This window comes from Arachis ipaensis, chromosome B05, assembly GCF_000816755.2.
Source record: "Arachis ipaensis cultivar K30076 chromosome B05, Araip1.1, whole genome shotgun sequence".
NCBI lineage: Eukaryota > Viridiplantae > Streptophyta > Magnoliopsida > Fabales > Fabaceae > Arachis > Arachis ipaensis.
The window spans coordinates 33,758,792-33,771,269 of record NC_029789.2 but is presented as its reverse complement, the minus strand read 5'-3'; positions in this window follow the sequence as shown (position 1 = coordinate 33,771,269).

The window sequence follows — 12,478 nt, the reverse complement described above, 5'->3', positions numbered from 1 at the left end:
GGAGTCTTGAATATTGTTCTGTATGCCCACAGAGCATCATCCAGACTTCTTACCCAATCTTTTCTACGGGTACTTACAGTCTGTTCTGGGATTCATTTTAGTTCTCTATTTGAGACTTCATCTTACCCATTTGTCTGTGGATGATACAGAGTTGCCACTTTATGGTTAATTCTATATCGGACCAGAGCAGAGTCAAGCTGTTTATTGCAGAAATAAGTGCCTCCATCACTGATCAGTATCCTAGGGACACCGAACCTGCTGAAGATATGCTTCTGGAGGAACTTCATCACTGTCTTAGTATCATTAGTGGGTGTTGCAATTGCCTCTACCCATTTGGATACATAGTCTACTGCCACCAGAATATAAGTGTTTGAGTATGATGGTGGGAAAGGCCCCATGAAGTCAATACCCCATACATCAAACAGCTCAATCTCTAGGATCCCTTACTGAGGCATGGCATAACCGTGAGGCAGATTACCAGCTCTCTGGCAACTGCTACAGTTACGTACAAAATCTCGGGAGTCTCTATAGAGAGTAGGCCAGTAGAAATCACATTGGAGAACCTTTGTGGCTGTTCGCTTTCCTCGAAAATGTCCTCCATATTGTGATCCATGGCAATGCCATAGGATCTTTTGTGCCTCTTCTCTAGGCACACATCTACAAATTACTTCGTCTGTACACCTCTTAAAGAGATATGGTTCATCCCATAAGTAGTACTTTGCATCAGAAATCAACTTTTTCATTTGTTGTTTACTGTACTCTATGGGTATGAATCTCACAGCTTTATAGTTTGCAATATCTGCAAAACATGGTAATTCTTGAATGGCAAAGAGTTGCTCATCTGGAAAGGTTTCAGAGATCTCAGTAGAAGGGAGGGACGCCCCTGCTACTGGTTCTATCCGGGACAAGTGATCTGCTACCTGGTTCTATGTCCCTTTTCTGTCTCTTATTTCTATATCAAACTCTTGCAGAAGCAACACCCATCTTATGAGTCTGGGTTTTGAATCCTTCTTTGTGAGGAGATATTTCAGAGCAGCATGGTCAGTGTACACAATCACTTTTGATCCCACTAAATAAGATCTAAACTTGTCAATGGCATAAACCACTGCAAGCCACTCCTTTTCTGTGGTTGTGTAATTCTTCTGTGCATCATTCAAAACACGGCTAGCATAGTAAATGACGTGCAGAAGCTTGTTATGCCTCTGTCTCAATACTGCACCAATGGCGTGGTCACTGGCATCACACATTAGTTCGAATGGTAATGTCCAGTCTGGTGTAGAAATGACTGGTGCTGTGACCAGCTTGGCTTTCAGAGTCTCAAACATCTATAGACACTCTGTGTCAAAGATAAATGGCATGTCAGCAGCTAGCAGATTGCTCAGAGGTTTTGCAATTTTTGAAAAATTCTTTATAAACCTTCTATAGAATCCTGCATGTCCCAGAAAGCTTCTGATTGCCTTAACATTGGTAGGTGGTGGTAATTTTTCAATTACCTCTACCTTAGCTTGATCCACCTCTATTCCCTTATTTGAAATTTTGTGCCCAAGGACAATTTTTTCAGTCACCATAAAGTTACATTTTTCCCAGTTTAAAACCAGGTTAGTCTCATGACACCTTTTCAGAATATGTTCTAGATGGTCAAGACAGGAGCTGAATGAGTCTCCAAATACTGAGAAGTCATCTATGAAGACTTCCAAAAATTTCTCTACCATATTAGAGAAGATAGAGAGTATGCACCTCTGAAAGGTTGCAGGAGCATTGCACAGACCAAATGGCATCCTTCTGTAGGCAAATACTCCAGAAGGACATGTGAATATTGTTTTCTCTTGATCCTGAGGATCTACTGCAATTTGGTTGTAACCTGAATAGCCATCCAAAAAGTAGTAGTATTCATGACCTGCTAGTCTCTCTAGCATCTGGTTTATGAATGGTAAAGGAAAATAATCCTTTCTGGTGGCTGTATTTGATGGTGTTTTTGTGGAAAAACGGATTTCCAAACACACAAATCTAACCGGCAAGTATACCGGGTCGCATCAAGTAGTAAAACTCACTTAGAGTGAGGTCGATCCCACAGGGATTGATGGATCAAGCAACTTTAGTGGGTGATTAGTTTAGTCAAGCTAACATTTAAGTGAAATTGGGTGAAACTTGAAGCAACGGAATGTAAATGACAAGGAATTATAAATTGCAGAAAGTAAATGGGCAGAAAACTTAAAGAGCAAGAAATGTAAATTGTAAGAATCTTAAATGACAAGAAATGTAAATTACATGAAATATAAAGGGGAGTGGGTGCTGAAAATTAAAGAAAGCAATAGATCAAGCAACTGGAAATTTAAATTGCAGGAAGAATAAATCAAGATCACAACAACTCAAATGTAAAGTGCAGAGGAACAAAAGTGCAGAAAAGTAAATTGGGAACAAGGAGATCAGAGAGCAATCAATTCGAGAACCAGAATGTGAAATCAAATGCAGCAGATTTTAAACAGAAGTGCTTGAAGAATTAAAAAATAGAAAGCGACTGTGCTTAATTTATAGCAATTTAAAGGATGTTGAAGATCTCAGGAGTGAAAGAGACTAGAAAACAAGTCTAGATCTCAAATCCTTCCTTGATCCAACAAGAACAAGATGCAGGAAAATTAAAGATGAAAGTAATGAAGAGAACTTTGATTCAAATCACAACTCAATTGAAAGTTTGCAGAAGAAGAAAATAGAGAAAATTCTCAAGGTGAGATTGAAACAGAATTTCTTCAATTCTCAACCCAAGATTCAAGACAAGAATGAAAACTAAGAGAGAGCTCTCTAATGGAGCCCCCTATACTCTCTCAATGGGCCTCCTTCTCTAATGGAGCCTCCCTAATGAGATGGAATTGATGCCTTTATATAGGCTTTACAAAGTGAAAATGAAATGAAATTGAAATTCTAAACAAATTACAATTAAAATAAATTCCTATGCTAACTAATTCTTGTGCCTTTGAGTGATGATAATGGGCTTAGCTTGCTTTGGATTTGAGGAGAAGTGGATCTGGATGGCCTTGGTTCAATTGGTAAAGAATTGAATTAAATTGGATTTTTATTGAATTCTTGGCCCATGTGAAAATTGCTCCCAGGAGGATGCTCAGCTCAAGTGGGGAGCAGAGCATTGGAGCTTATGTTGGAGATCCCTTGTAGCGTGCCTTGGCTGGGAGAAGCATCAGGGGAATGCTCTGCTCACAAGGGGAGCTGAGCATTGGCTTGGTATGGGGGTTGTCTTGCGCGCTCCTTGCTTCCCTGGACCGTGTCAATGTTGCTTGTGTGTGCCAAGGAGTAGCGCTCTGCTCTCCTTGTGAGCTGAGCATTAGTACTTCCAAGGGGAGGTCCCAAGTTCAAACCTTGGTGGAGGCATTCTTGCCCAATTTCCTTGTATTTTCTTTGGGAGGAAGCATGACAATGCTCTCCAAGAGAGCGCTGTGCTCTCCAAGTGAGCGCTACTAGAAGCGCCTCTTTGCCTTGGAGTGAGGCTCCCTCTTCGAATCCTGGTGGTTGCACTTTGGTTTATTTTTGCTTGTTTTTGGCTCTTAAAGATGCATTTCATTCGTGCCTCAATTTCATGCCAAATATAGATTGCCATATATCGTTGGAAAGCTCTGAATGTCAGCTTTCCAACGCAACTAGAAGCACATCAATCGGACATCTATAGCTCAAGTTATAGCCCTTTGAAGAAGGCATGGTCATGCTGTGAGCGCCCAAATTTTAACTTAGCCAAAATTTTGCTTTCCAAACTCATTTTGCACTCTTGTAGCGCTCTGCTCTTGGCATGAGCGGAGTTTTGTGCTGATTGCCTATTTTCCTTTTATTTGGTCATGGGCCACGCTTTTAAAAGTGTGGCCTAAGGCTCCAAAGTGTGCTCCAACTTCAAAGTGTTCCCCAAAGCTCTTTTTTTCTCCTTTTTAGCTTATTTTGTGCTTCTTTGCTTCTTTTTCTTCTTATTTCCTACAAAATTTATAAAATCAAAAGATCAAGGAAATGTATCAATTAAGCATAAAAGCATTCATTATTCAAGCACAAATCATCAATTTCTTGTATGAAAAAACATAGAAAAACATGACATGGTGACATGTCATCAGTATTGAGTCTTCTGTAGTCAATACACATACGCCACCCTGTAACTGTTCTTGTAGGAACCAGTTCATTCTTTTCATTATAAACCACTGTCATGCCTCCCTTCTTGGGGACAACTTGGACAGGGCTCACCCAGGGACTATCAGAAATAGGATAAATAATCCCAGCCTCTAGTAACTTAGTGACCTATTTCTGCACCACCTCCTTCATGGCTGGATTCAGCCGCCTCTGTAGTTGAACCACTGACTTGGCTTCATCCTCCAATAGGATCTTGTGCATGCATCTGGCTGGGCTAATGCCCTTAAGATCACTTATGGACCACCCAAGAGCTGTCTTGTGTGTTCTTAGCACCTGAATTAGTGCTTTCTCTTCTTGTGGCACTAAAGTAGAGCTTATGATTACTGGAAAAGTGTCATCTTCTCCCAGAAATGCATATTTCAGGGATGGTGGTAGTGGTTTGAGCTCAGGTTTTGGAGGCTTCTCCTCTTCCTGAGGAGTTTTCAGAGGTTCTTCTATTTTCTCTGGTTCCTCCAGATTAGGCTGAACATCTTTAAAAATGTCCTCTAGCTCTGATTCAAGACTCTCAGTCATATTGACCTATTCTACCAGGGAGTCAATAATGTCAGTGCTTATGCAGTCTTTTGAAGTGTATGGATGCTGTATAGCTTTGACAGCATTCAATTTGAACTCATTCTCATTAACTTTCAGGGTTATCTCCCCTTTTTGGACATCAATGAGGGTTCATCCAGTTGCTAGGAATGGTCTTCCTAGAATGAGAGTTGCACTCTTGTGCTCCTCCATTTCCAGCACTACAAAGTCAGTGGAAAAGGCAAACGTCCCAACCTTGACAATCATGTCCTCAATTACGTCTGATGGTATCTTAATGGAGCTATCAGCAAGTTGGAGGTATATCCGGGTTGGTTTAACTTCATCAATCAAACCAAGCTTTTTGATAGTGGATGCAGGTATTAGGTTGATACTTGCCCCAAGATCACATAGAGCTGTCTTGGTACAAGCATCCTCTAATGTGCATGGTATCATAAAGCTTTCGGGATCTTTAAGCTTTTCAGGTAAGCTTTTCAGAATGACTGCACTACATTCTTCAGTGAGGAAAACTTTTTTAGTTTCTCTCCAATCCTTCTTATGACCTAAGATCTCTTTCATGAACTTAGAATAAGAGGGTATTTGCTTAAGCGCCTCTGCAAATGGAATCTTTATTTCAAGAGTCCTGAGATAGTCTGCAAAGCGGGCAAATTGTTTATTTCAAGAGTCTTGAGATAGTTCTGAGGATAAGGCATCTTGACTTTGTATTCTTCAACCTTAGTTGCTGTAGGTTTATTTCCTACAGAAGTGGTTGGAGAAGCCTGCTTAAGGGGGTTGTTATCAGAACTTGTAGGTGTCTGATCCCTTATTGGCGTTTAAACGCCAGAATTGGGTGCTGCATGGGCGTTTAACGCCAGATTGCCACCCTGTTTTGGCGTTTGGACGCCAGAACTGGCCATTCCTTGGGCGTTTAATGCCACTTTCTTACCCTTTTCTGGCATTTGAATGCCAGAATTATTCCTCTCTGGGCTCTTACTGTCCTCAGAGGGATTTTGGGTGTGTTGGTCATCCTTTGTCAGTTGTTCCTTTCTTGGCTTTCTGCTGCTTTGAGGTGAGACATTCAATGTCTTCCCACTCCTTAATTGAACAACTTGGCATTCTTCTGTTATCTGTTTAGATAGCTGCTGTCTTGTCTGATCTAATTGTGCTTCCATATTCTGGTTAGCATTTTTAGTGTCTTGGGCATCTCTTTGAATTCTGCGAACTGTTTTGTGATAATAAGCAATTGCTGATTGAGTTCAGCAACTTGTTCTTGAGGACTAAGTTCAGTGGATACTGTTTTAGCTTCTTCTTTCATGGAGGACCCACTACTTAAGTATAGATATTAATTTCTAGAAACTGAATCAATAAGCTCTTGAGCCTCTTCAATTGTCTTTCTCATATGTATAGATTCACCAATTGAGTGGTCTAGAGACATTTGGGCCTTTTCTGTAAGCCCATAGTAAAAGATGTCTAACTGTACCCATTCTGAAAATATTTCAGATGGGCATTTCCTTAGCATCCCTCTGTACCTCTCCCAAGCATTATAAAGGGATTCATTATCCTCTTGTTTAAAGCCTTGGATGTCCAGCCTTAGCTGTGTCATCCTTTTTGGAGGGAAATATTGATTCAGGAATTTGTCTGATAACTGTTTCCATGTTCTTATGCTTGCTGTGGGTTGATTGTTTAACCACCTCTTAGCTTGATCTTTTACAGCAAATGGAAACAGTAATAATCTGTAGCCATCCTGATCTACTTCCTTATCACGTACTGTGTCAGCAATTTGTAAGAACTATGCCAGAAACTCAGTAGGTTCTTCTTGTGGAAGACCGGAATACTGGCAATTTTGCTACACCATGATAATGAGTTGAGGATTTAGCTCAAAACTGCTTGCTCTGATGGGGGGTATACAGATACTACTCCTATAGGAAGCATTAGTGGGGTTAGCATATGACCCCAAAGTTCTTCTGGACTGTTCATTTCCACTTAGATCCATGATGGAGAAAGGAAGATATTGTAGATTGTAAAATAGAAATAAAGTAAAAGAAAAATCAAAATATTTTTGTTTTTATTTTATTTATTTAAGGAGAAACCGAATTAAAAAGGAAATAAGATAAAATAAAATAAAATAATTGGAAGATAGAATATAATTTTCAAAAACAAAATAAATAAAAAAATAAAATACTAACGATACTTGTAAATATAAATAAACAAAAGAAAAGATTTGAAAAAGATATGATTTTAAAATTTGAAGATTAACACTTTCTCAACAAAGAAATACCAAACTTAAAATTTTTCAATCAAAATAATAAAATAGTACAAGTAATTCGAAAATTATGAATAAGAAAAAGATTTTGAAAAATTTTATAAAAGATTTTCGAAAAATAATAAAAGAAATTTGAAAAAGAATTTGTTTTGAAAATGATTTAAGAAGATAAATTTTTAAAATTTAAATTTTAACTTGCCTAATAAGAAACTACCAAAATTTAAAAATTTTGACTAAGTCAACCTAAGGAATTCGAAAATAATGAGCAAATAAAGGAAAAGATATTTTATTGAATTTTTGAATTTAATGAGGAAAGAGAAAAACAATAAAATGACACCAGACTTAGAATTTTTTAGATTAAAACAAAGAGAGCAAACAAGAAAACTTTGAATGTCAAGATGAACTCCAAGAACACTTTGAAGATCAAGATGAACACCAAGAACAAATTTTGGAAAATTTTAAGAAAATAAAAATACAAAGGACACCAAACTTAAAAATTTTTATACTTTGGACACTAATAATTCAAAAATCCATAAGAAAAACAAGAAAAGACACAAAACAAGAAAAACTAAAGATCAAACAAGGAAAATAAACAAGAACAACTTGAAGATTAAGAAAGAATTAAGAACATATAATTCGAAAAATTAAAAGAAAAATAAATCATGCAATTGATACCAAACTTAAAATATGAAACTAAACACAAACAGAAGACTAAATTATGAAGTTGTTGGTTTTAAAAATTTTTGAAAATAATTTAGAAAAATAAAATAAGGATTTTAAAATTTTAACCAAAAACAATAATAGAAGACTCAATTTTAGTGACTCTAAACCAAAAAGATAAATTTTTTCTAATCTAAGCAACAAAATAGACCGCCAGTTGTCCAAACTCGAACAATCCCCGGCAACGGCGCCAAAAACTTGGTGTGGGAAATTGGGATTACACTTTTCATAACTCTGTACAACTAACCAGCAAGTGCACTGGGTCGTCCAAGTAATACCTTACGTGAGTAAGGGTCGATCCCACGGAGATTGTTGACTTGAAGCAAGCTATGGTTATTTTGTAAATCTTAGTCAGGAGATTAATGATAAGAGTGATTGTATTTATGAAATTAAATAACATGAAATAAATAGTACTTGTGATTCAATAATGAGAAACAAGCTGAGGTTCCAGAGATGCTCTGTCCTCTGAATCTCTGCTTTCCTACTGCCTTCTTCTCCAAACACGCATGGTTTCCTTCACTGGCAAGCTATATGATCCTTTCAGATGAAAACTACCAGGTACTCTGCACGGCTAATCAACTATCAGATTTCTCGTCTCAGATGAAAAATACCATGTACAGCTACCGCACGGCTAATCATCTGTCGGTTCTCACTAGCGTCGGAATAGGACCCTTATCCTTTTGCACACTGTCACTGCGCCCAACATTCGTGAGTTTGAAGCTCGTCACAGTCATCCCTTCCCGGATCCTACTCAGAATACCACAGACAAGGTTTAGACTTTCTGGATCACAAGAATGCTGCCAATTGGTTCTAGCCTATACCACGAAGGTTCTAACCTCCAGACTCGATCCGTGAATTAGAAACCCAAGAGATACGCACTCAAGCTGTCGCCCAATGACTACGTTGAGCTCAGGTAGAATGGGAGTGGTTGTCAGGCACGCGTTCATAAGTTGAGGATAATGATGAGTGTCACGGATCATCACATTCTCTATGTAAAACCCGGTTAAATAGCGACTAATTAACCCATAAATGAGAATTTATTCTAGAAATCCAAAAATGTGATTTTTATGGCTAAAGATGATAGAGGAGATTGAGATGAGAATTTTGGTACCAATTTTATAGAAATCGGACCAAGATTTGACCGAACGGGCCAAACCGGACCAACTGGACCCAAAGTGGGCCCTTGGCCCAACTAAACTAAGCCAAAACCCTAGTTTTCAGCACTCTCTCTCCTTATCTGTTACACACACAAGCTGAAATGGAGTAAGGGAGGGGAAGAACACTCTCTCAAACTTCTATCTCGCACTTGATCTTCAAACCAACATAACTTTTGATCTAGAGCTCCGGTCACCACACCATTTGCGGCCACGCATTCATCACGGAGAGCTCTACAAAACCCATACAATCAATCTTGAGGTAATCCACATTTTGCTCTTCGAATTTCCAGCCTTGGTTTTGAGTTTCATGAGTAAAAATGTCGAGATTTTGGGCTCTTTGATGTTATAGGACCCAATTCTCTTAAAGGAGAAGGTTAATCATGTCTGATGCCAGGGCATTTTGGCCAGTTTCACTGACCTTTTCTTTATTGTTTTTAGAGTAGTTTCATGCATTTCCTTAGAAAATAAGCTAGTTTTGGGTAGATATTCACTTACATCTTGATTCAAGCATACATTGTGCACTTTACATGATTTCATGAGGATTTTGCATGAATTTAATGACAAATTTGATGTTGCATTTCCCATGACTTGGACCAGAATTTTGATGCACTCGATTACTTGATTTCAGGACAAAGGAAGCAAAGAAGAACCACATTAGTAGCTACGTTAGTTACACTAATGTGGGCACTAACGTGGAATGGGAGTAACTTGCAAAGTTAATGAGAAAAGTAATTGCCAATAACGCTCTCGAAGCCATCATTGCCCACGTTAAGAGTCACGTTAACTAAGTTAACGTGAACTCTAACGTGGAAGAAAGGAAAGGGAGCCAACGTTAGTGACACTTAACATTATCACTAACGTTGGACCAAGCTCATAAGTGGCCACGTTAAGAGCCACGTTAACTTAGTTAACGTGGCCTCTAACGTTAAGAGGTAAAGGGGAAGCCAACGTTAGTGACATTCAACTTTGTCACTAATGTTGGCCAAGTCACAATAAGCCACGTTAACTCCCACGTTAACCTAGTTAACGTGGAAGCTAACGTGAAGAAAGTAGGTGGTCGACAACGTTAGTGACACAAAACATTGTCACTAACGTTGGGATTAACCCACACAAGCCCCAATAAGCCACGTTAACTCCCACGTTAACCTAGTTAAAGTGGAAGCTAACGTGAAGAAGGAAGGTGATCACTAAAGTTAGTGACACCTAACATTGTCACTAACGTTGGAAAGAGCCCACACAAGCCACAATGAGCCACGTTAACTCCCACGTTAACTTAGTTAACGTGGAAGCTAACGTGAGGAGGAGAGATGATGAGCCAATGTTAGTGACATTCACCTTTGTCACTAACGTTGAAGATGGCTAGCACAACCACGTTAGAGGCCACGTTAACCTAGTTAACGTGGACTCTAACGTGGGAGCTAAGGGCACATTGGAACGTTAGTGACAAAGGTAAGTGTCACTAACGTTCTCGAAGGTTGGCAAGCCTACGTTAAAAGAGCCACGTTAACTAAGTTAATGTGGACTCTAACGAAAGGAAGGGGGAGACTTCTCAACGTTACTGGGAAAGGTGAGTTCCAAAAACTTGTGCGAAGGACATAGAGGCAACGTTAGTGGCAACGTTTGTGCCACTAACGTTGAAGTTAACGTGGCTCTTACTCTGGTGAGGAACGTTAGTGAAAAAGGTAATTGTCACTAACGTTCTCGAACCCACATTTTCACTGAACGTTAACACCACTAACGTCCTGAGTTAAAGTCTCTGCCCACTTCATACTTTCTCTCTGCAAGTAAAGCCAAGCCCAATGAAAAACATAATTGCTTCAAACTCAAGATCCAAAGGCCCATACCTAAGACCTAAAGAGCCAACTAGAAGATCCGAAGAGTAGTATATATAGGAGTAGCTTTGAATTGAAAAAGAAAGGAGAATTGGAAATTATAGGGAGCCTCTTGGCATAAAACTACTCTCTGTATTTACTTTCTCTGCACTTCTAGTCTCATAATGTATTCTCCATCTTTGTTTTCATTTTCCAGAGCTATGAACAACTAAACCCCTTTCATTGGGTTAGGGAGCTCTGTTGTAATTTGATGGATCAATACTAGTTTTCATTATTCTTCTTCTATCTTTCCTCTTGATTTTACTTGAAAGCTTTCGATCTTCATCCAATTGGGTAGTTATCTTGGAAAAGAAGCTATTCAAACTTGGATCTCTTCTGAACCTTGAAAGAGGAATGAAGAGATCATGCTAGAAATGCTTTCGCATGTTGGACCAAATTGGGTTTGGATGGATATGTGACTATAATCCTCTCAATACTTGATTTGGGAAATGTATGTGGTATAATCAGTGACCATACTTCATCTCTTCTGATGAGCAATTGACCAAGGAATTGGCTATTGATCAAGATTTGAGAGATTGAATTACAAGGAATTGTAATTCGATCACTTAAGATTGCCAAGGAGATCAATGAGTGCATTGATTGAGGAAGAGATGAAAATAAAATTGATCCGGAGAATGCAACATCTTCTGAGCCCAATGAACTCCCCATTTCTGATCTTACCCATTCTCTTTAATTTCTGTCATTTACTTTTATGAGCAATTACCCCATTCCCATTTAAGCTTCTGCAATTTACTTTCTGTCATTTACATTCAGCTCTTTATTTCTAGCATTTACTTTTCTGTTATTTACTTTCCCGCCATTTAATTTTCTGCAATTCTCAACCCAAATTCTGATTCGCTCAACTAGAACATTCCTCTAACTAAAGTTGCTTGATCAATCAATTCCTGTGGGATTCGACCTCACTCTATTGTGAGTTTTTACTTGATGACAAATTCGGTACACTTGCCGAAGGAAATTTATTATGAGACAAGTTTTTCGTGCATCAAGTTTATGGCACCGTTGCCGGAGATTGATTGTACATCAACAATGATTAAATTAGAGGATCACTAGATTGAGCATTTTATTTTTGTTTGATTTAATTTTCTGTTTGAGTAATTTACTTTCAGTTTTAGTTAATTTCTTCCCTTCCCCCTACTTTTTCGTTTTTAGTTATTTACCATTCATTTCACTAACCCACTAACTGTTTGATATATTGCATCACTCACACTAATAGTCATTCTGACAGAAATACTTTCTGCGTCTATTTTTCTTGCTTGTACTTGTTGGTTGTATGACAGGGAGAAGAAGCGGTGCTTCAACTTCCTTTGATTCTGAACCTGAGAGGACCTTCTTTAGATTAAGGAGGAAAGCAAGAGGAAAAAGAGTAGTTGGTGCTGAGGAAGAGGAGGAATACTTTGAACCAAATATAGAAGAAAACATGGAAAACCATCATGAAGAAGAGACTCACAACCATGGCGGAGGAGATCGAGCAAATCATGCTGGGGAGGATAGAAGAGTTTTAGGCTCTTACATCAATCCAAACCCAGGAAACTGTGGAAGTAGCATTCGAAAGCCAACCATCCACGCCAACAATTTTGAACTAAAGCCACAGCTCATCACCCTTGTTCAGAACAACTGTTCGATTGGAGGGAGTGTCCAAGAGGACCCCAATCAACATCTAACCACCTTCCTGAGAATATATAACACAGTGAAGTCTAATGGTGTTCATCCTGACGCCTATAGACTGCTCTTATTTCCATTCTCACTCAAGGATAAGGCAGCCA